Source organism: Grammomys surdaster, unplaced genomic scaffold, assembly GCF_004785775.1.
Source record: "Grammomys surdaster isolate TR1022 unplaced genomic scaffold, NIH_TR_1.0 126153, whole genome shotgun sequence".
NCBI classification, from domain to species: domain Eukaryota; kingdom Metazoa; phylum Chordata; class Mammalia; order Rodentia; family Muridae; genus Grammomys; species Grammomys surdaster.
This window is the reverse complement of record NW_021620961.1, coordinates 7807378-7835132: the sequence shown is the minus strand read 5'-3', so window position 1 is coordinate 7835132 and position 27755 is coordinate 7807378.

Genomic DNA, 27755 nt, shown 5'->3' with positions numbered 1-27755 from the left:
TGGCGTCTACCTAGAGCTACCATGCTAACACACTGTTTCAACTGCTGCATATTGATTAACCTGTTCAGTGTACACAGTAGCTCTTTGAAAATAGACTGATGCTATCCTATTATGATGACAACCCTGAAGTTTAATGAAATGAAGTAACTTGTCTAAAATTATGGGACTCGAAAAATGCCTTAGCCAAGAGAAAAGCCTGAGAGGATGATTGCAGTATCCAGGTGCATCATTACCAGGTGACATGTCTTCTTCAAAGAAAAATGAAACAAGAAACAAACCCAGGGAATGGGGAGAAGGCAAATTCAAAGGCATCTTTAGAAATGAATGTAGGACTGGAGAAAGCTTTGCAAGTAAAAGACTTGCCATGGAAGCACCAAGACCAGTATTCAGATCTCCAGAACCCATATAAACTTGGATTCAGTAGTATATATGTACAACTGCAGTTCTTAGGTGGCAAAATGAGAAACAGAGACAGGGAAATCTCATAAGTTAATCTTATGGACAAGAGATCTTGTCTCAAATGAGGTGGAAAGAGAGAATTGTCATCATGGTGGTCTTCTGACCTCTACACCAGTACTCTGGCACATACATACCTGCACTTGGAGTGAATACAATAGAGACTGGTGGGATAGCACAATGTGAGTGCTTGCTGAGTATTAGTGAGTCATTAGGTTCAATATTCAGCACTATGAAGTAAAAGTACAATAGCAAAAGGAATTAAGACGTATGACTCTCACCTAGCTGTACACCCCTTGAACCTTACAGAAGATGGGAATCCTGTCATTTGCAACAACATGAATCACGTAGATAGCAGTGTGCTAAATGAAATAAGCCAGGCAAAGAAAAGCAAATACTGAATGTTTTCCTTGCATGTGGGACATAAATCATTCACCTCATGGGAACAGGAGTCAGGGGACAGGAAAGGGGTGGCATTTGTCAAAGGTCGTAAATGTTTAACAATATGATGATTAGGTTCTGCAAATGTGTAGCATTATGACCGCAGTTAACAGTAACATATCACACACTTCAAATTTGCTCAAAATAGATTGGAAGGATCCACAGTGCCATCATCAACAAAAGAAAGCTTCGTGAGATGGATATGCTAATTTTCTTGACTATGACAATAATTTACAATGTAGACACAAATTATCATACATTACACTTAAACACAAGCAATTTTTATCAATCGTATCTCAGTAAGACTGGAAAGAAATCCTGAAAGGAAAAGATTACTCTCAAACCCAGGCAAAAACTAAAATCTAGTAGCATGTCCAATTATAATAATATATTAGTTCTAATAATTAGACATTTTAAAAGTGGATATATCTAAATATCAGTCAAACAATGTCATCAATATGAAAATAGTACATGTCCTGGTTAACCTTAATTTTCATCTTGACATAACCTAGCCATCTACAGGGAATGCCTCTACTGAGGAATTGTGTAGAAGATGGCCTATAGCCATGTGGAGATTTTCTTGATTGTTAAGTGATAGAAGAGGGTCCAGCCCATGGCAGAGGGCACCAGCTCTGAGCATGAGTCTGTGACTGAACCAGTGAGTGAGCCAAAAAGGAAGTCAGTAAGTAACATTTATTCCTCCATGGTTTCTGCTTTGGTTTCCTGCTTGAGTTTCTTCCCTGAGCATCTCAATGGTGAACTGTGATCTGTACGTATAAGCCAAATAAACCTGTTAGTTCCCAGACTGCTGTTGGTCAATGTTTATCACTGCAAAAGAAATCAAACAAGAACAGCATATGTACCATCTCTTTTTGTACATTGGCTCGACATGTATGTTAAACACATAGAACCTCTCAGACCAGCTATGTGTGAGTGCACAACTCTGTGTGAGTTGGAGAGTTCATCTGTAGGTGCTGTAAAAAGAGGAGCATTTCCCAGACATACGTTTTCATTTTTGCAAGATAGTAGAGATGTAATTTGGCAGAAGGAGAATGTGTGGTAGGGATGTGAAATATTCACATAGCTGAACAATTTCATGTGGGTGTTTTTACAGATAAATGTGTTTGTCCATGTGTGTCTTACGTGGGAGTCCAGGTGCTGAGATTCAGTGTCTTCCTTGTTTTTCACCACTTTACTGTCTGAGGTAGAGTCTCCCACTTAACATAGAAAGAACTATCCTGTTCTGGTAAACCAAATGCCCAGAAGGTCCCAGTTACATCTATCTCTATCCGTCAGCGCTGAAGTTACAGACTGACGCCATGACACCTTGCTTTTCACCTGTGTGCTGAGAATATGAATACAGGTTCTCACTGTTTCGTCAGCAAGCATTTTGCCTTTTCCCCAGGCCTCTAATAATACAAGTTTTAAAAACAGCCAAGTAAGTCATGGGAAAATTACATTTGTGAATTCATAGATAGAATTTCCAGGCAAAATACTTGAAAAGCAATGGTCCTTATCTTACAGTGATAATATACCCTTTGTGATCAAGCAGGGCTATTCCAGACTCTCATTATATTAGTCATCTTGGAGAAGTGGTTAAGAGCCTGTGCTGCTCTTCCAGAGAACTGTATTAGGCTCCCAGAACCTGGTGTGCCAGGTTGTAAACCCCAAAGGACCACCAAGGAGCTGATTCTGATGCAAACACACTAGGGTCTCTTTATTCAAGCATGAGCTTGGGCTATACTGCATCCAATGACACAGCAGAACGGGAGGGAGTAGCCTCAAGCCTAGTTTCAGGTAAGCATTTTTAGAAGCAAGAAGAGGGTATCTGGCCTGGCTCATATCTGATTGGGGTGAGGCATTATAGCCTTTAACATAATTGGCTGGTGCTGGAAGCCAAACCATAAATGTAATTGCTTTTATCCTCTTGATTGGTGGTTGTTAGGAAGTGAAGTGTCAGGGCTGGGCTTGTAACCTGGAGGTGCAGATTTGTTGGGGAATAACCTGGAAACTGGTGTTACATGCCAGTTTGTTAGTTAACTCTACTTCAACACTAGGTCAGGTTCTCAAAGATTGAGTCTGAACCCAAAAGATCTGGTCTCTCAAACCTACATCAGGAATCTCATAAACACGTTTGAATCCAGAGGGAGATCAGACTCCCTCTGGGCTCTGCAGCCGTGTGTGTTCATGGGCACAGATAACACCTCACCCCATACACATAACTGAAAATAAATAAATCTTTTAAAAATTATTCCCTTTATGCTACATGTAGACAGAAATTATATGAGCAGCATAATAGCAGAAATGAACCTGCCTCACAAAATGCAATTTTTATTCCAGATGTTTTTAAAACTAGAACTTCTTAGTATGTTGCAGACCATATATTGGAATTTTAAAGCTGATACCAAGGTGTCACATTAATAAAACTAAAGATAACCTAAGGACTGGAAAGCTCCTTGTAAGGCTTAGCATTGAGATTTGAGAACATCAATTATTGCCAGTTTAACTGACAAATGCTTTGTAATAAAAATACATTTCTAAAATATTGGCAATGTATAAAAAAGGAAATTGAAAGATGCATCAATAGGTAAAGGTGACAGCCTAAGTCCAATTTCTAAAACTGACATGGTGGAAGATTCTGACTCCGCTGCATAGACCAGGGAACAACCACATCTGCACATGCAAAAACACACACATACACACACAACACACGCACACTTGTACCCCTAATTTCATGTCCCCTGCACACAAATGCACACAGACACACACACATGCACACACACACAAACAGATACGCACATACATACACACACATACACAAACATGTACACTCAAAGACACAAATAAAATATAATGAAATTCCTAAAGATGTTCCGAAAAAGAGATGAGTGAATGGTGAACTTTTCAGACTGTACCATGTTCCTCAATTAGATTTTCAAATAAATTAGAGAAAAATGATTAAATAGGGTGCAAAGAGCAGCAATCAGAAAGGACAGTGAAGCATTAAGAGGTTCTGAAGGACGCAGCTTCTCATAGGAATTTAATCCACAGGAAGCATTGCTGTACTGACAAGATAGACTCCTCAATAAAACCCCATGTAAATGTTTGAAGACTTTTTGTAGGAAATGGGCACAATTCATGAGTGGAAACACAAGACGCATGGAAAATAACCAGCACAGGGAAATTGATTTACACATGACAAAATCTAGGCATTTTCTATTCTGTTGTGGTAGATTATTTAACCTATAGGAAAATGCATTTCATATAACTTCATCAGAGTTCATCAAATCAGTACTGTAAGGTTTAATTTTTATCTTCTCTTTTGTGTTCACACTCAAAGAACCTTTGTACTTCTTTTAATAACACAAATATTACCATGTTGATATTAGTGGGTATCAGGCATGAATGCTGTATCTCTGGAGAACAAAGGGCAATTATGAGCAGTCTTTCTTTTCTTCCACATTTCCGTGGAATCTGGGAATCAGGTGCAAGCACCTTGGCCTGCGGACCTGTCTTTCCTAACATTTGCATTCCTGTTTCAACCTTATCACAGCCTTGAAAATTACAAAACTAATTTCTCAAGTTTAACATAACCAGTTACCTCAATCAAATGTTACGTCTCCTCGTGGCTGCTTTGAGGCCTTCTTGTCCACAGTCTTGGACTTTCAGGGTGTTGTAGGAAGACTTTATATTTTTGCTTACTTCCACCAACTTTATCCACTTACAGATAATTTTTCTCAAAGAGAAGAAAGTGTGACCTTTCAGAAGGTGTTGCTGATTGAGAAGAACTATTTCTACATCCCCTTGACTCTGTCTGCATCCTTATCGTACCTGCCTCAAAACCAATGGCCATGGCAAAATCAAGAAATATGTGAAGAACTCACAGCCTAGTTAACCCTATCGTGATGGGCTAACCAGACCCGCCTTGCTCCTCTCCATACTTCCATAAGACACCAATGGGCCTCCTTGTTGGAAATGCTCTCACCTGTAACCACTTCTCTTGTCTTATTTAGAGATTTGGCATTTATTCCTGTTAGTTCAAGCCATGTACTTTGGCTGCCAACATATTCATGTTGTTAAAGACAAGTTTTAACACAATGGGCAGTAGTAAGATACTCAACTCTGATATCTAAAGTGTTCCCTGAAAATGCCCTATATTTTATCATAGTTTTCTCATTTTTGCTTATGTTGCATGAAAAGTCATTGACATTTCTTCCCACCTAGACAAATTCCACAGTTTATTCTAGGTCCACTTCTCATATCCCTTTCTCTTCCAAGGCTTCTTTGCTTCTCATTCTTAACACATCATTTCACGGAAGCCAGAAAAATGAATTTACTCATCTCCTCGTTATTGGCACTAACAACAGCTCAAACCCAAGGATACATAGCATCAAATCCCAGAAGAGAAGTTAAAGGGACAAATAGTTTGTTTTTGCCTTCAATTTACAAATTATCATAAGCTTAATCTACTATCTCTTTTGAATTCCTTTTTGTCCTTGTGAATATGTCCTTGACATAGTGAATACACTTCTTTTTCCTCTGTATATAAAACAGATGTTAAAGAGTCAGCTGTGCTTAGAAAGACTTGATTTCCATTTCCAGCAGCCACATAAAAAACGGGCACAGTGGTACACACCTGGAATTATAGCACTAGGGGACTGAGATGGGTATGGCTTCTTTGGCCAGCTGGTCTGGTTGTGTCAATAGTAGGTTTAGCAAAGATACACTGCTTCAGAATTGTGATGGCCGTGGTGGTGGTAGCAGTGATGATGATGACAGTGATGACAATAATAAGGGAGAAAGGAGATAGAGAAGAACACTCAGTGTCAGCCCCTGGCCTCTACCTCCCTTCATGGGTAATTGCACTTAGACATGTGTGTACACATAGACACAAATAAACAAAGAAGAAATGGAAAAATGTTGAACAGTCAAAGAAGAACAAAGGACAAAGGGGGAGTAAAGAGGAAAGGAGACTGAGAGGAGAAAGGAGGGTTCCTACTGAAGCATCCACCTGTCAGGACACCTAACCTGTGAAGTGAGGGAATCCATGATTGAAGAGGGGGGAAGATAAACAGATAACTTAACCCAAGCTTAAATTTTTGCAAAGGTGCCAATTGTGATCCAGTGTCCCACAGGTAAACCCCAAATTACTCCCTTCACTAAACTAGATTACATTGCAGCAAATCAAAGCTCTGTGTTTTACACTGTAAACACAGCAAACTTCTTTTCCATAAACAATCAGACTTTTCTTTCATTTTCTTGACTAAGAAGTCAGCTCTGTAAATTGCTGTAGTCACTCAGTAATCAGGTGCTAAACAGTGAGTTCCCTGAGGACCATGTATCTCAGTCAGTCCTATTTCACAGGGCTTCACTAACCCCAGGCTAGCAATGTGGCCTACATTTGTTAGAGAGCAGACTGTTGATCGTTCAAAGACCAACGAAGTATGTTTTCTTAATGGCCACTCACACAACAAAATGATGTGAGGAATACCAATCAGACAAACCTCAAGATTGCTCATTTGATGTTCTATCTACATTCACTCAGAACACAGTCAGCTCCCGATCAATGCTATGCAGAAAATACAATCACAGGACAAATGAAAATCACCTTGCCTCCGACCACAGCACAAGGGAAAACAAGATAGAATGATTTAAATGTGATCAAGAAGTCGCTCTTTGCTAAAAAATGCATTGCTTTTATGGGCCTGCTATGTCTGTCAGTGTTTCTTCGAAGCAACAACTGCCAGGACCAAGGTATTCTGAAGTGAAGTGAAATGTTGAAGAAGCACTGATCCAAATGTTTTCCTGCCATGGACATCAAAGAGGGCACTGGCATTAACCTGAGATTTCTAAAGTTTTGCATTTGAAGGGATTCAAAGTGCTCACCTTCCAAAATGGCCCCCTGGCATTTGAGAAAACAGCAAAGCATAAAGGTCATCCTCACCTCCCCTGCATTCCTTCTGTCCTGAAGGAAGTCATAAAACCTAGAAAGAATTCTGTGACCTCCTCTGCTATGGCGTGCTGTAAAACCCAGATGACCTTCTCCTGAAGCAAGCCATAAACCTTTCCTTCTGGGTGCCCTATCAATACCTCTAGGAAGACCCTGGCCTTCTCTCTAAAGAAGTGTCAGGAGCAAGCTCCTTTTAAGGCCCCTGGTTTATTGTGCTTGGGCTATCCTGTTTATTCCCACCTATTTTGCATATCCATACCTTTTTCATCTGAAGCAGAAACATGATCAGACTTACCACTTCTTCAGGTTTGCACTTCTGAGCCTCTCATGCCAAATGATTTTAGCGCTAATCTGCCCTTTGCCATAGATAACCCCACAGAAGACATGAATCCTGAGGTTGGTAAGAGACTAAGTTTTCTCCCCATTGAAACCCACTTGTCAAAATGAACTCTGAGTCTAATAGGCACCAGACTGTCCCCTTCGTGTCCTCCTCTGACCCATCCCTTTCTTTTATTTTAGACTTAAAATAAGGATAAATTGGTTTTAATGTTTTGTGACCACAGCATAGAGTGAATCCTCATCCCCACCCCCCAATAGAGCTTTACCTACGCCTCCAAACTGAGTCCTTTAGTAACTTCCGGGAGCCTTCGGCTTGTGTTTTAATTCTTACTTTTACTTAAAGGATCTAAAATGCAAGTGCTCAAACTACCATTTTGAAAAGATCTATGAATTTTTCCATTGGAATGGAGCTGCCTCCCTATTGATCCAAGCCACAGTGGTTTCAAACGCAATCTCTGCTGTAGAATCGGGTCAGCTACATGTTTCCCTAAGCCCCACTTCACACACATTTCCTCATGTCCAGTGAGAACTCTGAGGTATAGCAGCTACATGGATTATCCCTTCAGACTCTCAAAATAACTGCAACCAAGAACAGTATTATATGGTAAAAAGTACTGTGCAGGTTGAGGAATTGTATAATCTGAGCCCCATCCATCTGCATGGTCAGTGACTTACCAATGCTTGGCCTTGTGTTCCTCATCTTTGACTAAAGTGAACTTTCCAGTTACATAAACTAGTCTAGCTTTCATTTCATTAAGTCTCTCGTACAATAGATGTCTTCTGTGAGTTCCTCCCAATTAGCGTTTCATCAGTAAAAGGCAAAAAGAGATTCTTACCCTACCACCTTTAAAACAGGGGCTCCGTGGCTTAGAGCATTTATTTCTTTTTTAGAGAACACAAACTTTAGATCATTAACCTGCTCTTGTTGGTTGTTTGACATTTCAAATGTGTTGCTCTCTTGCAAATAACTCTTTGCAAAGTGCACAGGAGAATGGATTCTTTAGGATGTTCCAACACAGCAGCACTTTAGCTAAAAGACAATAATAAATCCGGACTGACAGAGAGTGCTGACCGTGGCGCATTTTGTGGTGAGAATGGGCCGGACTTTGCAGCTTCCCATTAAATTAATGAGAAGCCTGGGTCTCTTTGACCAGCAGGAGTGAGCACCAGAACTGAGGCTCTGAACATAGTCCTACCACGCTGGGAAGAAATGCGAAAGGAAAGGGCAACCAATTCAGTTAAGTGCTTGGCTTTGACAGCCTTCTCCACGTGTGGCTGTTGCTCCAGGATTCTCTCCTCTCAACTTTTGGGAATGGTTGCAACTAACATAGCCTGCTGGAGTATTTTAGGTTATCTTCACCATCATTTCTTGAATAAACAAGAAGTTAAAAGACCAGGAGTCCCTTCCAGTCTCTAAAACTGTCTACTGAAAGCATTCTCTTAGTTTGGACTCCTGGAAAGGATTTTCATTTTTTGGTTTGCTTGCTTTTTGACTCCCTTATCGCTTAGTTGGATCTATTGGCTAGCCAGCAGCAGCACAGAGCCTCCTGTCTTGGCCTCCCCAGCACTGGGGTAGCATACAGTTTTTCTGTGTGTGCTGAAGATCCATACTTGGGCTCTTGTGCTTGTGTAAAGAGCACTCTACCGGCTGAGCCATCTCAGTAGCCCCTCTGCCATTTTTATACATCATAACTTCCACACTTGTAGAAGTGAAACAAATGCATTCAAGTGTTTGTCATATAGTAAGTACTACTTCAGGTTGCTTTGTTTCATGCTTGTAGAATTTTAAAGAAGCTTAAAAAAGAATCTCTGGATATTAACGTTTGTTTTTATACTTTCTCTAGATGTGACCTTGCTTATGATTGTCTAGAACATAGCGATCTAGCAAACCTTTGTGTCTGAAATATCCAGAAATAATAATAACAACAACAAATAAACAAACACTTGGATCCAAAATTGAGTACTGTCGTCAATCTTTAAGAGGTTTTTTTGTTTTGTTTTGTTTTGTTTTGTTTTTTTTAAAGCTTACATCTTCTGAGAGACAATTCAAGGCATACTGAAGATTAGAAAATACCACATTAGATCTTGGCTAACTCTTCAGCATTCACTCCTGAGCTCTAGGTTCCCAGAGACCCTGCTTCAAAAACCACAAGTGGAGAAAGATAACAACATTGGGCATTGACGTCTGGCCTCTAAACATGCACAGACACACTTGAGCATTTTACACACACACACACACACACACACACACACACGTGCACAAACACACACTCACACTCACACTCACAGAAGTTTAAGGCAATCATCCTGTGATGGTATCTGCTCAAGCTGCCAGGCATGTCTTCATGGCTTTAGAGTGAGGTACATGGGCAAGCTATGTCATTTCTTCTTTTGCAACATTATTTTTAGGTATCCCCCTCATCTGCCCTTTCCACTTCCTTTTCTGTCCTTCTTTGGTCAAAGCCTAACCCTTTAACTTAAACTCTTTCATGTTTGTCAACATTCTCAATCTAACCATCAATCTACTTTATTATTAGTGCTGATTAAGAATTACTTATCCTATATCATTTACAATACCATCTCATTTACAACATTGTACAGTTATGCCATATTGTTATTGTATTTACAGATTTGAAAATAAAAACGTAAAGACATATAGCAATGTGCCTAAAATCAAGTTGTTAGTGCAGGCTGAAGGAAAGCAGCCAATCCCATAAAAAGATCTAAACCCCAGGAAGCAAAGCAAAATTTTTCCCAGGTCAGAGGCAGTGGAATCTGGCTATTTAATTATTCACTTCATAGCTTTGGTGGTTTATCTTTAGTTTTTAAAAGACTCTTCAACTTTCTTCAAGAAACTGTTCCACACTGAGGAAAGGAGAAAAGAAAAAGAAAAAAGGAAAAAAAAAAATCACCATAGATTTCATGGGCTACCACTGCCATCTTGTGCTCATGAGTGGTAGTACATGGAAGGGGAAAGTCTAGTTTTGTCACTGTAAACAGGAGCCATCTCAGGGGTCCATAAATGGACTGAGGCCAGCCCTCCATGTGTGATATAATGAATGTCACATATTAGTAGAGACTATAAAAATTTTAAAACATGAAAAGAAGTTGAATACTAAATTATGAATTCATGGACCTTGATCTTTGTTATGTATGCTGAGCCAAACTGAGGCTTTGCATCTTAGTGATATGAATGTTCTTCCCTAATATGAGGCATTTTGAACCTTTAATGCAGGTAAATGAATGTACCCATTTGACTTTACTTCTTTTTTTGTTTAAGTTGTTCTCATTTTTATGTCCACTCAAACTTTTTTATATTTATTTGTTGATTCATTTAAACTCCACTGTTGAAGAAGACAGCTGTCCATGTTAAAGAGCAAAAATCAAATTGTATATTCAAATATACCTCAAACCATGATGCTAGAATAGCCATAAAGGCCCAGTAAGAGAAAACTCCTTCTCGTCAAGAGAATAGGGTTACTGATATTGATGAAGACCCAAGGTTCTCAATCTAATCATGAACATCTTTGGATATTAGAGTTAGTATCGATTAAGTGTTGCTTATGCAGTATCATTTACAAATATCCTCTTATTTACAGTGTTATATGGTTATGTCAGTGTCAGTTGGACCAGGTTAATCACTTGGCCAAGGGACCACTGCTAGAAAAAAGGAAGCCCCAAGAGGCTAAGGCTAGGTTCCTCCTCAGCTGAAGGGATACATGAAATAATCATTCTTTTTATAATATAATGTAATTTTTATTCCAGAAATTGTTATACCCAAATTTTATATATATATATAATATTATATTGTTTAATAGATATATACATATATATTCCACTGTTGCAGAAGACAGGTGTCCATATTAAAGAACATATATACATACATACACATACATACATATATATCAATTGGGAATAACAATTTCTGGAAGAAAAATTACATCATCTTATTAAAAGAATAATACATATATACATAATATATATATATATATATATGTGTGTGTGTGTGTGTGTGTGTGTGTGTGTGTGTGTGTGTGTGTATGTATGTATTTTTCCTTACTCTTTCTCTAAGGCACCCCTCCGTGGCATGTGGCTGCCACATGGTCTGCTGCATGGCGATAATTCAAAAGGAATTTTTTTCTTCTGTCCTCTCCAGTCCTCTGAGCATTCACTGAGATTTATAGTTTGCTTCATTCTAAAACTCTAATAAAATTATCCTCAAGCTTCTGAACCCATCCTTACATTATTTTATTAATGAGACTAAATGTTGAGTATCCAGAGACGGGAAAGGGAGGCTAGGGTCCTTTGTTCCAACCTAAGGCAGGCACAGTTTCCGTAAGTTTTCCCAGCCTTCTGTTTTGGGGCACTAAACAATGTAACAAGATGTTTATCAGACTGCGCTCAGCTATTGCGGGCTGTTGAAAACAAGTCTCTTGTCAGGGTATATGGCTCGAGATGGCTGTTAAGATGATAGCCACTTTCGGCTAGGAGTCGGCTCCCAACAACTAAGAACCCAAGGAAGGGCTCTTATTTCTCTGATATCATCTGACAACCATGAAGGGACCCCAAACTTTCCAGTAACAATAACTGGATGAACCCTCAGCTTCTTACTCTACAAATACAGGTTGAATTTTGTTATCTACACTGTACATCAGATACAATCTTGCCTTCAAATATATTGCTGTGCATTAAGAAAGCAGAAACCTGGGCAAATGTAATACAACACACGACTGAAAGTTCCAAGACCTCAGAAGATGTCACCCTGGCACATGGGAAAAGGACAGGAACAAGAAAGTCCCTCTCATCATCTCTTCTCCTTCTGTCTTGAAAATGGTAAGACCCTCAAGCAAGAAGTGTCCAGATGCAACTTCACCAGCTCTGAAGACAGTCTAAGATGGTGTCTTAGGGTCCCTATTACTGGAATGAAACACCATGACCAGTGCAATTTGGAAAGAAAAGGGTTTACTTAGCTTATGCTTCCACCTCACAGTTCACTGAAGGAAGTCAGAACAGGAACTCAAGCAAGGCAGGAACCTGGAAGCAAGAACTGATGCAGGGGCCATGGAGGGGTGCTGCTTACTGGCATGCTTTCTTAGAGAACACAGGACTTCAAGCCCAGGGAAGGCACCACCTACAAGGGGCTGGGCCCTTCCCATCAATCACTAATTAAGAAAATGTCCTCCAGCTAGATCTTATTGATATTTTCTCAATTGTGGTTCTTTTCTTTCAGATGAGTCTAGCTTATGTCAAGGAGCTAAAACTAGCCAGGACAGGTTTAAGAACTGACTGAGCCAGACTAGCTAGGTCTCCTTCAGCTTACTACCACAAGATAATTTTCATTTTGTTCAATTAAACTTCTTCACAACTGCCCATCCTTCAGCAAGCTTATACATAAAAACACATATAGCCAATTATTTAGGACTTCATTTCCAAGCCTCCAATGTTATATTAAACTTATAAATGCATTTGTATGATTTTTTGTTCATCATTTATACATGTTTTAGTCATTGAAATTTCCATACATAATGTATATTGATCTTATTTACCTACAACTACCTCCCTCGAGTTCTCTACGGTGGCCCCCCATCTCAGCTCCCTCTCATCTTCATAACTTTGGTGCCTGTTAATAATCCAGAGCCCAAGTGTAACATTCGAGGGCATTTCTTAGTAATCTACTTCCCCCAATCACCTCTACCTCCTAAAGTTCCTAGAACTTCTGAAAACTTCCCCACCAGCTTGCATCGAAGGGGTCAATATATGGGCTTATGAGGGACATTTCATAGGTAAACTATATTCTTCCACATATGGAAAATCTTGGGAGTGACTTTAACATCATAGTGTTTGATTGTGCTTAGAGAACTGTCAGTCAGCCCCAAACTGGAGAATCTGTGGTTGTTCACCTCCTAAAACACAAGGCACTGGAGCACAAATTCCTGAGTTTTGCAAAGGCATTTCCATCTGGTAGTTTATGTGCAACATTTCATACTGAAATGGTTATGGAACTATTACTGATACACAGAGGAGGAGGAAGCTGAGGGTCTCCAATGGTATAGCATTCACTAAGGTTTGAGCAGTGTGACAACAGGACTCTCATGCTAATGTTCTTCCCCTCCATGTGGCACACTGGAAAGCAGAGGAACTCTTCCTTCCAGGAAGCTACTCTAGTCAAAGAGAGAAGCCAAAGTTCAGATCTTCTTTAGAACTAGAGTGCATTTGAAGTCCAGTGCTGGTTTCTTCCTTTTAAACAGCTAAAAAGATGAACTAATATGTATTAAAGCAATTCTAACTAGACTGCCTTCTCTTTTTGCACGTCACCCTTCAACCTCTTCCACTACTTCACTGCTTCAAAATTGAAGAGTAAGGAGAAGGTAAAGGAAGAGAATTCAACAAGAAAAGAAGAACAAGTAGACTCTCAAGTTCACCTACGGGAAGGATCGTGGATAACAAGTGGCTTCCCTCTGGCTTTTCTCTGACAAACTGACTTGGGATTGGCACTGCAGTGTGCCCTGACATGGAATACTCATTAAGATATCAAAGGCAATAACCAATAAAGTGTCTGAATCATAGTTTCCACTCATTTGGTTCTTCTCCATATTTATGATCTAGTACTACAATAATACTAATAAAGAAAACCTCCCTGGGCTTTGCAGCTGTGTCAGTGGATCAGCTGAAGCTGATGCTGGCTCACCTTAGCTGGATTCCTTTACCCATTTGCAGTTGGCAGAGATGCCTGAAGCTGGCTGATCTAGGCTAGAACTCCATTCCATCTAGCCAAGTAGCTCCTGATTTCCTCTTCACACTGATGAGACCACTCATTTTTGTTGAAGTATATACTACTTTATATACTTATATAGTATATATAAGTATACTTATATATACTTACGAGATCATGAGTTAAGTTTTTACATAACTATTAATATGTGATTAGTGTTAGAAAATGAAGGTTAAACCAGCCTATTTACCATTTAAAATTGTCCCTGTGAATCACATTAAGAGAACATTTAAAAGCATATATGGAAGTCAGAGAGTGATAAAATCGTAATAGCATATTGTGTAACATTCACACGACCTACCAAATGTGAGACAGCTTACTGTGTCTCTAACACTAAATATATATTGCAGAGCAAAAAAAATAAGTCTGAATGACATGTGAATTATCAGGTCACAGCAGATAGAAGACTCTCTGGTTTATACACATAAACATTTATATTTAGTGCTAAAGAGGATGCTACGAAGATATCAAAGCCATTAATTGTCTTGATGATTTGAAAAACTCAGACTGGTAAACACGTATCAGGTCAAGATCTAGAAAAAAAGGAATGTTTGTATGTGAGCAGCTTAGGAGGCAATTTACTCTGTAGATACCTGTGGCTGAGACACTGACTTCATTAGCACTTCTGACAGCATCCCAGAGATAAGGATGAAGTCCAGGCACTGTTTGCTGGTTGGGGTTCTATGATGGTTAGTTTTTTGTCAATTCGACACAATCAAACCAGGATCATCTAGAAAATGGAAACTTCAACAGAGACAATGGCCCCGTGTGATTGACAGGTAAGTCTTGGGGGTATTGATCAATGATTGGCGTGGGCAATGCTGCCTCTAGGGCAGGTGGTCCCAGGTTGTATAAGAAAGCACGCTGAGCAAAATATGAGAGCAAACCATTAAGCGGTATTCCTCTGTGGGCTTTGCTTCCGTTCCTGCATTCGAGTTCCAGCCCTGAATTCCCTCCACCTTGGACTGTGATCAGGAAAATGAAACAAACTCTTTCCTCCCCAGGTTGTTTTGTTAGCAGTGGCTTATCATTGCAACTGGGAACAAACTAGGATGGGCCCTAGAGTCTATACTCTGGTCAGTTTTAACAAACTTCTCCAGCATAAAATCTACCTTCAGAACATTTATGATGACTAATTTTAAGTTTAAGTATGGCATGACCTAGAATTACGTGCTAAGAGACTCTCAGTGAAAGGGAGTCTAGATCAGCACAGCCCATGAGCAAGCCTGTGGGAGATTGTCTTGATTGCCCTCTTTGACATGGGATGGTTCAGCCGGTAAATAGGCAGGCAGGTTTGCTGACCTGGGGCCCTGAACCTAGTGAATACAGAAAGCAGACTGAGTACAAGCACCTGCATGTCTCTTTCCCTCTCTGTTTTACTAGATGTGATGTAATGACCTCCTTTAAGGACCTGTTTCTGTGACTTGTCAGAAGTGTGCTAAATTGCTTACAGAAGCAACTTTTTTTTTTCCCAGAGTGGGGGAAAATCAAAATTCTGAATGATATATGAACTGTCCAGTCACAGAAGACAAAAGAAAATCTGGATTATGCATAAATATTTGGTAACATTGGAGTTTTTGAGAGACAGGGATTTTTTTTTCCCCCGGAGATTTTAATGCACAAATTGCGGAGGTAGCCATAAGTAGAATGTGCTAAGCAGCAGAAGTGACTTGTAAGACACAGCAGCTTGGAGATTTATAATCTGCTACTCAGCTTCAAACATCCCAAATGTCTTCCTGTTTAATTCAGGTTTGTTTTCTGAGTGTGCAGTATGTCAGAACAAAGCGTTCTTACTCTCTCAGTTTAGAGAGGACAACTCTTATTTGTGAAATTTTAATTACAACTTGTCTACTCTGTTCTTTACACTGTTTTTATGTGGGCATATGCATTGAATGACTAAGCAAAGCATCAGCCACCAGACGCTGACATGCTGGAGCAAAGAGACTGACTGTCCTCAAGACTTTCCTGTGATGAGGTTTGTCTTAACTGTATTTTATACAGCAAAGGACTATCACCCTAGGTCTATAATATTCAGGATGATTTCAAATGTTGAACAATGTCAAATAACAATGACCACAATAGAGAAAAAATGTTTGTTTGTTTGTTTGTTTGTTTGTTTTTAAGGCTAGAGATACATCTCAATTGGTGGGATACTTGTCTACAAAACATCTGTTGAATTAATAATTTTCATTAATAAATCCCTGTATCAGATTAACTACCTGCCTCAACACTTTCTGTTTCTGAATTAAAGACACACACACACACACACACACACACACACACACACACACACAGAGTCTTTACACTTGAATATATCTTATGTAGCTCAGTAGCTGGGCAACTGCCTAACCTCCATTGCCTAATCTACCTCGTGCCTATAATCCTAAATTATTAGTTATTAAACTGTACATTCTCTCTTGGCTGCTCTGGACCCAAGGGGCTGCCCAATTGGGGTACACTCTGAGCTGTGCTTTTCTGGCTCCTTCACAAGGCAGCCATGCCTCTCTCTCCAGCACTCTTATCAGGCATGGTGTCTCTCCTCTTTTCCACTCTATCCTGGCATGGTAGATCTCTCTTCTCTTTCCTCTGTCCAAGTGCCAAGCCCAGGAAATTCCAAAAACCTGCTTCTGCCTGCCCTTCTTAGATATTGGCTATCGGAATTTTTATTTACCAATCAGAACTGACTGTGGACAGGTTCCCAGAAGTTTTGGGACCTCAAATTAACATTAGAATACAAGTAGAATTAGGCTAAAACCACTAGAGACACAAAAAGTTTCATCTTCTGTATTATCTAAAGAAGAGTGGCAATGCACACATGTAATGTCAACAGTAGGGGATGGAGGCAGGAGACTCTGAAGTTCAAGGTTACCCTTTACTATATAATGAACAGACTGGACTACACAAGTCCTAGTCTCAAAAACAGGTAGACAGATAAGTAGGAAGGTGATAGATAGATTAGATAGATAGATAGAATAGTTTAATAGAAATATAGAACAAACAAAATAGAAAAAAATAAGGAGAAAAAATATCTTGAAACCAGATTAGATACAATGTATTCTTTTCCTCCTAATCTTCTGCAGCAGTTAACTTTATTTTATTTTATTTAAATCTATTAATTTGCTTTTGTGTGCCTGTGTGTTTGAGTGTACGACTCCAAACGTCTTCCATAGCACATGCATGAAGGTAAGTGAACAAGCAGCATGACTAGGGGCTCTCTTATCACCATGTGGGTCCAGGGATAGAATCCTAATGTAAGAATTTGGAATCTTACACGGCCACATTGAGCCATCGAGCATGTCCCGTAGCAGTTAATTTTATGTCGTCGTAGCTAGACTGTGGTGGCCAGTTGTTTAGTAAAGTGTTAGTCTATATGTAAAGGTACCTTTAGGCAAACTGCTCCCCACCATGTTCCGTGAAAGGGCATATTCAGTTGGTACTTTTTCCCAGGGATATCACTCTCAGTAGAGTATCAGGTTACCTGAGAGCACAAATGGGCATTGAAGCTTTTGCTATCTTTGTCTGCAGCCTACCTTCTATCCCTGAGTCCTCTCAGGTAACAACTGAATAACTTCAACCCTAATTATGTTTTGATGCTCTCCCTGCCCCTTGTAAGGATCAAAAGTATCATTTATCGCTGCCCGAATAATTCGGTTTTCATACTCTTTTGAATTTATTTAGTGATTTGCATAGCTGCTGACAAATCGTTGTTATAAAAGTAAGACCCAAATTTCTTTTGATCGTAGAAACATCAAAAATATTCACTTGCTCAATGCTTCCTGAAGCAATTCCTTCTCTGCTACAGAAAGGCCATGTTATTTGAACTACTGTTTCCTGTTTCCCAGGCCATTGGAGTAGGAGGAGACACTCTCTGAAGCAGTGATTTATTTTGGCTGGAGATTCAAATCCCCAGATACCAGACTGACTGCATTCCACATTGTGCGGAATGGTAAACTGCTTACTTCTTTTAATTCCTGGCATTAGTCAATGAAGTTCTATTAAGCTGCTTATATACATACTCATATTTGAACCTTTGGTTCCAAATTAATGGGTTATGTTTCCTGAATATTAAGTTCTGGCATAATACTTTTTTTTTTTTTACTAGATTATTGAGGGACATAATCATAGTTTTCTCAACACAAGAAGACACCAAGTGAGCCTTGTTCAGGGAGTTTTTCTAATAAAACTGAAGAAAAATTATTAAGACTTTAAAGGAAAATAAAGACAACACAATTAAGTACCAAAGTGAGTCACACATAGTAAATATTATGGGAAAGAAATGATTAAGCTGGGCATGGTGACATATGCCTGAGACGCCAGCATTGGGGAGGTGGGGACAGAAAGATCAAGGTGACAAGGTCATCTCCATCTATATAATGAGGACAAGGCCAGCAAGGGGTGACATGAGAACCTGTCTGAAAAACTACAAAGAGAAAAACAAGAGAAAGTGTGATGAGTGTGGACTGTATGTGGCATTGGCGACAATGAGGATGTGTCATTTCTAGCCCTCAAAGGCTCCTTCACGACAAATGGTTACATACTCAAACCTAATCTTGAGTAAATTATTAAACCCAGATCTGTTTGTGCTTCACATCATCTCTTGATGATAAACCTTGAGATTTCTTATTGTACCAGGTTTAGAACCTGGTGGTAGGGGAGGAAGGCCATGAATTGCTAAATATAGAGAGAAATGCCTAAGACTGTGACAAGAGGCATCATGTCATTTTGTCCTAAGCTTGTGGAAGGAGTACATCTGTTTTCAGATCATATGTCCATCTGGAAGTTAATATGCCTTGTTGAATGGATGATTTTAAAGTCTGGTTATGCTCATAGCTTACATAGAACTACAGTGTTACATAGAGAATTAAAATATATTTTTAATAAATTTTGTTATTTAACAACCTCATACATGTATATAGACGTATTCGGATTACTCTTTGCCCACATGCTCTCTTCAATTTTCTGTTTACATTATTGAGACTGGCAGGCTTGGAACTCACTGTGTAGACTAGGTTGTCCTCAGACACACAGAGATCTCCCAGCATCTCCCTCTCCAGTTCCGTGATTAAATGTATGAGCAACCATACCCAGCAAACCACGTCCTCTCTCATCTCACTCCCATCCCTGCTATAGCCCTTCATCTCTACCAGTCTATTTTCCCAAATCATCGCTTCTGGAAACATTTTTTTTAACTTGTGCTACACAGTATTCTAGTGTGAACTGTAAGGTATTGTTGATGTGGCCTTTCTGTGGTAGCTTTAAGAGGTTAACAGAATCAACAGCGGTGCCCATCGGATGGCTCAACTATTAATAGTACTTACCACAAAAACCTGTAGGACTGGGATTGATCACAGGAGTTTATGTAAAGATAAAATGAGAAAAGTTGACTATACAAGGTTGTTCTGTGGTCTCCAGATGGTATAAAAGCATGCATGTGTATGCACACACATACACACACTACACAAACAACAACTATGTTAATTAATGAAAGGAATAAATGACAATATCCTGTTAGACTGCTTTAGGCTTATTCTGTAGCAGCTAGCACATTGTTTTATATACATTTATATTTGAACATATATGCCTGGCATCATGTTAAACAAAGTTAGATTCATGGGCATGGAAAGGACCACAAAACAGTTTGCAAATCCAGAATGCTTCTCAGGTAGCTAGAAACACCCTCCTTAAATGACTAGAAGTGTTGGGCCCCATTTCGGTTCTGGATTGTCTATAAGATAGACAAACCTGAGCCTGGCTTGAGTTTCTGCAGCCTTGTGGGAGAGCCTAAGCCTGGCTTGAATTTTGAGGCCTGTCTCTATCACTTCCTTACCGGGGTGACTCAGCAAGACCTGTTTGGCCCTGCCTCCGCGTGGCTGTTGCTGATGTAGAACTTTGCCATTGGCCCTGTCAGTCACCCCACACCCTCCCTCACCCTTCTCAGACCCCTATGTCATCTTACCCCACCAAAACTCCTCCTCCCAATGTTCTGAGTTTATATAGGTGAGAGGCTGATACATTAAAGTTGAGTTCCTGCTTCTGTAAGACTCCAGGCCTGGTATGTTTCTTTTGGGCTATAGACACTCACCATCCTGCTCAGCCCTGCAGAGACCCAGCAGGGCGAGGACCTCTCTCCTCTCACCTGGACCTGCCAGCAAGGAGCCAGCACAGAAGGATTTAAGATCCTACAATAGCATCATCTCTCCATTTTTTTCCACTTAAATTCACAGTAGAAGAAAGACTTGGTCTTAAATATTAAATGACAAGTGAGGAACAAATTGTAAACCAGAGAGAAAAGAAGAGAGGCCTCCAGTACATTTTTTTTTTTTTTTTGGTGGTTGCCATGGAATGGGTTGCCAGGGATAACTATGCTCTCTGGAAGAACAAAGAAAAGGCACAGAGCTGAAGAGAGTCAAGTATGAATGATTTGTGGAGTTGTTTTAACGTTAAACAATTAAGAACTTGGAAATAAATTACCAATGTTTATTTTGAAGATACTACTTAATACTCATTTGAAGTATTCTCTGAAAACGAATCATATTGGAACTTCTTGTTCTAATCAACGTGTGTAAGGAGCTTGGCAGTTGCTGCCTTCACTTATACAGACTGAAAATAAGTATGCTCCACTTAGATCTGTTACTAAAAAAATGAGATCACAAAGAAAATTGCTGTCCATCATCTGTAAATAGAATTTACAAGTAAGTGGAGACAATCACAACTTCCTAGAGCCCCAGCCCTGTCACATATATTCAATGATACATAAAATCAAAAATAAGAAGGAAATTTTGATATTTACTAGGGCCATTGTTGCCCTCTTATATTGTTGAACACAATGCATTCATACCTTCAAGAGGGTTTTTCTTAAGTACAGGCAGTTGACCACAGCACCTGAAGATGGCATGCTCTCTTTGAACAGGGAAAGGGTGAGCAATTAATCAGGTGGAAGATATATACATACATATATATTTACGTGGAGAACACTTTCTGGAAAGTGTATATTCCTGAGCATTTTAAATGTTAGAAACATACTTCTGAGCACTGTTGAAAGATAATTCACAAAAAAACAAGAGAACACATAGACGCTCTTAAAGCAGAATAGAGAGTCTGTATTGCTGGCCGGCAGCACATGAGAAACCTGCCCAAATCACGCAGCCTTGCCACTCTCTACTCTTTATGCACAAAAATACACATCCTGGTTGACACAATTTAGTTAGAGAAGGCAAAAAGCAAGGTTGGTACATTTGGAAACTGTCCTGGCAAGTTTTGTGTCAACTTGACATGAGCTAGGGTCACTGGAGAAGAGGGAACCTCAACTGAGAAAATGCCTCCCCAGCACTGGGCTGTGTGCAAGCCTGTAGGGCATTTTCTTCATCAGTGATTGAAGGAGGATGGCCCAGCCCATTGTTGAAGGTGCTGTCTCTGGGTTGGTAGTCCTGGGTTCTATAAGAAAGCAAGTTGAACACGGTCTGGGTAGCAAGCCAGTAAGGAACACCCTTCCATGGTCTCTGCACTAGCTCCTACCTCCAGGTTCCTGCCGTCTTGAGTTCCTACCCTGACTTCCTTTGATGATGAACAGTGATATGGTTGCATAAGCCAAATTAAACCTTGCCTCCCCAAGTTGGATTCTGTCATGGTGATTCATTTCAGCAATTGTAATGCTAATTAATAGAGTTTTCGAGTGATCTAGCAGGTCCTTTCAGCCAATACTGTAAAAGGTTTCCTATGTTTATGAAGATTAAAAAAGATATCACTCTGAAATATATACAGCACCTTGGACTGTTTAACAAGCTTCTTTCCTGGGCAAAACTGTTTTACTACAGCCTAATTTGTTGCAGTCTGATCAGAATCTAACTGGCCTAGTAAAAGAAGAATATCCAACTAAACCCATCTACTTTTGACAGAAAAAAAAATATATTCAAGAACTCAAACTGTGATGCCTTACTCAAATGGAAGAATTTGTGATGGCTACAGTGAGCGGCCAAGGCATAACAGTGATTCAGACCTCATCGTAAGACGAGAGAATTTCCTTAGAGCCCACTTTATTCCTTCCACATTAATTACCCAAAATCGTATTTACAGAAATTAATTTTACCCTCTGTCTCAGACACAGCTATATTTTAAAAAAGAAAATATGCACAAGCCAGATCTGATGACAGATGCATGTATTACCAGCACTTGGTCGATTGGAACGAGGGGATCATGATTTCAAGTCAAACCTGGGTTGTTACGAGAGACTCTGAGTCTAGTTAATTATGTATCATGCACGGGCAAAACAAATCAAGAAACACAACTTGAAGAACAACCTAGTATTAAGGGAAGACCTAGCTAGAATCTGAACATTATCAGACTGTTTTTTAAACTTTTTAGATCTACTCGCCTCTTTCATTATATTACTTAATCTATTTCATGATTATATAAAAATTGTACAAAAGGTACAAAAATGTCTACTGTCTCTTCCCACAGTCACTGTTAGATGTCCTATTTTGTGTATTTGGTACATAATAATTATTGCTAAGTATGAGCCATATCTTAAGGGATCTAATGTATAAAGTAGTAAGTGTCGTACAGGAGCTGAGAGTTTAAGAAGGATTATGTAAGCATGATGAGGAAAATTCTAAGAAAAATAGAAAAAGAAACTAGAGATTGAATGTAGGCTGTGAATGAGTTAAATAATGCATTGCATTTGATGTACTTATTACTGTATTGGATACAGCTAAGGAAAAAGCGCACGTGCATGTGCACATGCGTGTGCGTGCATGCGCGCGCGTGTGCACACACACACACACACACACACACACACACTCACACACCAACACACACCAATACAATATCCAAGGACTATGTATCAATTATGAAAGTACAAATATATGCAATGGAAACATCAAAAGAAGAAAACAGCAGGCAGCAAAGATAGTTGGAGCTATAATGATGAGACACGCTCCCCTCTCAGTTATCCTCTGATTTTAACCACAGATCCATGAAATTGGAGTATAGCAATCAGGATACATTCTGACTTCTCAGGAAGCATTAAAATGCTTCTTATAAAGGAAAGGAAAGACTTCAAACAATATGCTGAAGACTCTATGGAACTACCTGAAAGACTAAAATAGAATTACTATTAGGGCCAGAGACATGGCTCAGTGGATAAAGGTCCGTGACACCGAGTCTGGTGACTCGAATTTAATTCCCAGGACTTACGTGATGGGAATAAGAGAACTGACTCTGCATGCCATCCTTTGACCTGAATAAGCACATCCATCATGGCACATGTACACCCACACCGACAGACGAAACACACAAATAAGTGATTAGAATGTGTATTCGGAGAGAAATAGAGATAAGATAGAGATAGAGGTAGAGAGATAGAGATAGAGAGATAGAGATAGAGATGGAGATGATGGAGATGGAGGTGGAGGTGGAGGTGGAGGTGGAGGTGGAGGTGGAGGTGGAGACAGATATAAAGAACCCCCAGTATTTTTCATTCCTGGTATTCCTTCTATTGCTATCAGACCAATATAAGTTTTGAATACAGTGAATGCCTGGTACCAGTAGGCATGCAAACATTTATTAAGTAAATAAAAACATCTCCATTAGGAAGAACCCTCCTATGGCTTCTATTTGTCTGTATTAAAGAGAACAAATTACTTTGCATAATATTAAGACTTCAAGACTTAACACACACCTTAATACAGCCTCTTCTTTACTAGGTTCTTGGGAGCTTTACATCTTTAATTTCTGGATTTTGACCATTCTGTTAATGATTACATGGACCACTTTCCCTTGGATTCTCTCCTTCCTGTTATGTCTTAGAAAAAAATTCTTTTTTCTTCAAACCTATTGCTCAATGAACTCTTCCCAGATTGTCTACATGGTCTCATCACAAATTTCACATTTATAATTAAACTTGTCTTTTTTACCATATAAAATACAAATAAGTGTTTACATATTTATGTATCTCTTAAGAGAATGTCTTGTGAGGGCACAGGTTTCTGTTTGGTGTCTATATCAAAGAATCACACATTCTGGAATCAATACAAGTAATAGAATTAGGAAACCATAAACTCCTAGCTCTGTCTCTCCAAACTGTGACTTTTATGAAATTAAGAACATTCTTAGACTTTGGTCTTCTTTAAATTTTTAAAAGGAAGTCATTTTGGCTGACTATACAACTGGCAAATAAAATTTGCATTTCTGAATAAAAGGAAGGGAGTCAGAAGTAAATTGATAAAAGTAATAAATATATGTGTGCAGGTGTATGTGTGTCAATATGCATGTGTATGTATGTGTGCAATTATCAGCTTTCAAAGGATTATTAATACTTAATGGTTTCTTAGATTTTATTGTTAAAACTATTATAATCATTCAAAACCTTTTGCAAATGCTTTAGTGCAATTATAGGCAAGTATAGACATTCAATAAAAATCAATGAGATTTGGTTATACACATTTGGGTGTTTTTTCAAGATACCAGTTTTGAAGACTCTTCCTTTGGTGCTGTGCATTAAGCAGCGTCATCCAAGTTAGGTCACCAGCTTGGATTGTAGTGGAAATAGCGCCTATTCAGAGAACTCACGGTTTCTGTAGTAGCATCAAATTAAATATACATGCAAGTTAATAAAGTAGGTACAAATTAACCAGTCAAAGCACAAACAGAAAACTCTACTCAAATCAGAAATTAGAATTGCTAGTTGTGGTGAGAGCTAAAAATGTCTACAGGGGAGAATAATGCAAGGTTTTCTGTTATCAGATTTCTTGCCTGTTCTACACTGACCAGCTACATTTTTCTTAGCTTAGTTGAATCTTTCGTTTAAAAGTGAAACACCATTGGAGAGAAATTTAAGATAACTGGATTTTCATATTCAAACACTGAACACCAAGAATAATGCCACAAAAGACACTTTTCTAATTCTGTCCACAGAGGGAGTGAATTTTTTTCAGCTTGAATTCATCAGTATGTATTGTTTCTTTGCTGTGTGATAATTCTAAATGCTCTTTGAATGATAGATCTTTAAATATAAATGAGGTCAATTATAAAACTTAGGCTTATAAAAATCATTTAAGAATTGATTTTTTTCCCTCGCTCTTAACCATACAAAGGGAAAAAAAGAATCAAACGGAAGTTCTCCTTAAAAAAAAAAAAACACCTCCACAGTGTGGAATTTGGTTGTTCTCAAAGGATAATTTTGCCAACTGGTTGACAAGCTGTTTCAAGGCATAATGGGAGGCTTCTGTGGGAGTGTGCAGTGGGTTAATGCACAGAAGGTCTGTTACAGTTTGACCTTAACTAATCTCTGACGTAGGAGGAATCAACATTTCAAAGCCCCTACTAATCTTTCTCAATAGTCCAAAGGTTTATTCATACATAAAGGTCTAATGTAGAAAAGAATATCTTGTATATTATATGGATGTATCACTTGTCAATTACAAAGCCTACAGCCAGCTTAGGTAGGAAATGGGCAATGGAACATCCAGAAGGCGAAAGGATTCAGGGGATAGAGACAGGCATGGAAGATCCACCAAGAAGATGTGAAGAGAGAATGCATGGTACTTGAACACGAGTAACCAGCCAGGTAGAATGTAGGTTAAAATAAATAGGATGTCTTAATGATGATCTAGTCAGAGATATTTATAAATATATTTTGTGTCTGAGTATTATTTCAGGGAGCCTGGGGCTGGGAGAAAGAACTAGGACAAAGTTCAACAGTGTAACACAAGCATGTGATGTTAGTACTGCAATAAAAATCTTTTATTTATTTTCTTGTGATGCCATGGGCATGACATGTGTGTGATTAACCCTTATATGCCATGGCATGCAAGTGGGCATCAGAGGACAACTTTCCGTGGTCATCACTCACTTTCTACTGTGTTAGAGGACAGGTGTCTCCTGAATCTCCCACTGATTCACACCAGCTGCTATGAGCTTCTGGGTGGCTGCCTATGTCTGCCTTCCATCTTACCACAGGGGTGCTGTGATTCCAGATACATGCCACCTCCTCCAAATCGCTATAGGTTCCAAACTGAGATTAAAAGGTTTGTATAACAAGTGATTTTTGCCTACTAAGTGAAGTTCCCAATCACTAAAAATAGTATTTTAAAGAAACAGTGGAATTATCTTCGGTGTCCTTTTACATTATTTCTGTAGATCTCTGACATGAGAATGATTCAATGTCAAAATTACTAATCAAAAATAAAAGTCTTCATTAATAAGATGAAATTAAAATATTAAGACAGGAAGAAATTAGGAACTGAGGCTTACAGAATTCTAGGACTAACAATTAGAGGCTCTTTTCTCAAATATTTGTTACTGAATCTGACAATAATCAGTAAAGATAACTGATTACCCTTATTTTAAAATTAGGAAGTGAAAGTTAGGGGGAGTCTGATTTATCATTAATCAGATAGCTAACTAGCTGTGCAGATAGAAACTGTGGTTTGTTTTTTATAACACTCTATTTATCCTTCCATGTCTTCTTTCCCCGTGTTTTTCTAGGGTTTAAATTTCCTCACCAAACAGAGTCATCATATAAAGCTGTTAAACTCCACAGACTAATTTGTATATGGGAGATGTAGTATGAACAGCTTCCTCATGTATGACACTCTTAGCATCAATATGATTAAAAAAAATCACAATTGTACAAGAAAGCTTCTAGAAATGAGCCTAAACAAATCCTTGAAAATGGAATCACATGAATTTTCCATTTTCTGTCCTCTGGGGAAAGGATGAAGAATGCTCCTCCTACAACCACATGCTGTCTACAGGCCAAGGCATCTTTGGGAAGCCACTCTACATTCATGGGATGCTGCATTCCTCATGAGAGGATGTCTTTATTCCCATCTAGAACCATTAAGAAAGATCATACTTAGATTCATCCAGATGATGTTTACAAATTTGTTGTTTTATAGTATAAATCATCAATCCATACTTGATTTTTATCGAATACTCTTCCATGTAATTTTATAACAATAGCCTATCATTGACTTCTAACAAGTTTAAGATTTTAAATTTTTATTATAAATAATTATGAATTAACATCTGTTAACTTACCATAGCCATATGGGATCATTTAAGATTTAAGAATGATATTTTCAACCTTCAGTCCTAAGGAAAAAGTAGGTGTTGGGTATGTAAGATTAGCACACCCATGCAAGTCAGTTTGGCTCAAAGTACTTTGTTGGTATTGGTATTTGGGGAATCATGAAAATCATATACTCCACTTATTGGGGATAAGAAGTGAAATATTACAACTCAGCTATCATGCTTATTTCAGAATAGCATTCTTAAGATTTTATAAAAATGTACCTGGTAGTGAACTTAAATCAGGCATAATTTTAGAAGGAGGGGAATATATACTTTTGTCTCTTGGACATGCAGAAAATTAACCATCATAGTACTCTATCAGGACTTTCCTTTACATATCCTGTTCATTAGGTAACATAGATATCATTAAAAATAAAAGTAGAGAGAGGTATTAACCTCTAATTGTAGGTTCTGATCCAATAATGTTTTTAGAGTCTAACTTTCCAGAAAGGAGATATATTTAACAGCAATAAGGGGGAAAACAGCTTAGTTCCCAACCCTCATGACTTACTTCAGAGGAAAAGGCTATACCTGCCACTCTTAACTCATTTCAGATTAAAATATTCAACAGGAAAAGAGGCTTATATAGTGGTGTTCTAAATATCCCATATCAGTTATTTTTTAAAATGTATTTTATTTTCAGTCATGGTAAATAACACACATACACACATTTAGAGAAAGAGAGAGAGAGAGAGAGAGAGAGAGAGAGAGAGAGAGAGAGAGAGA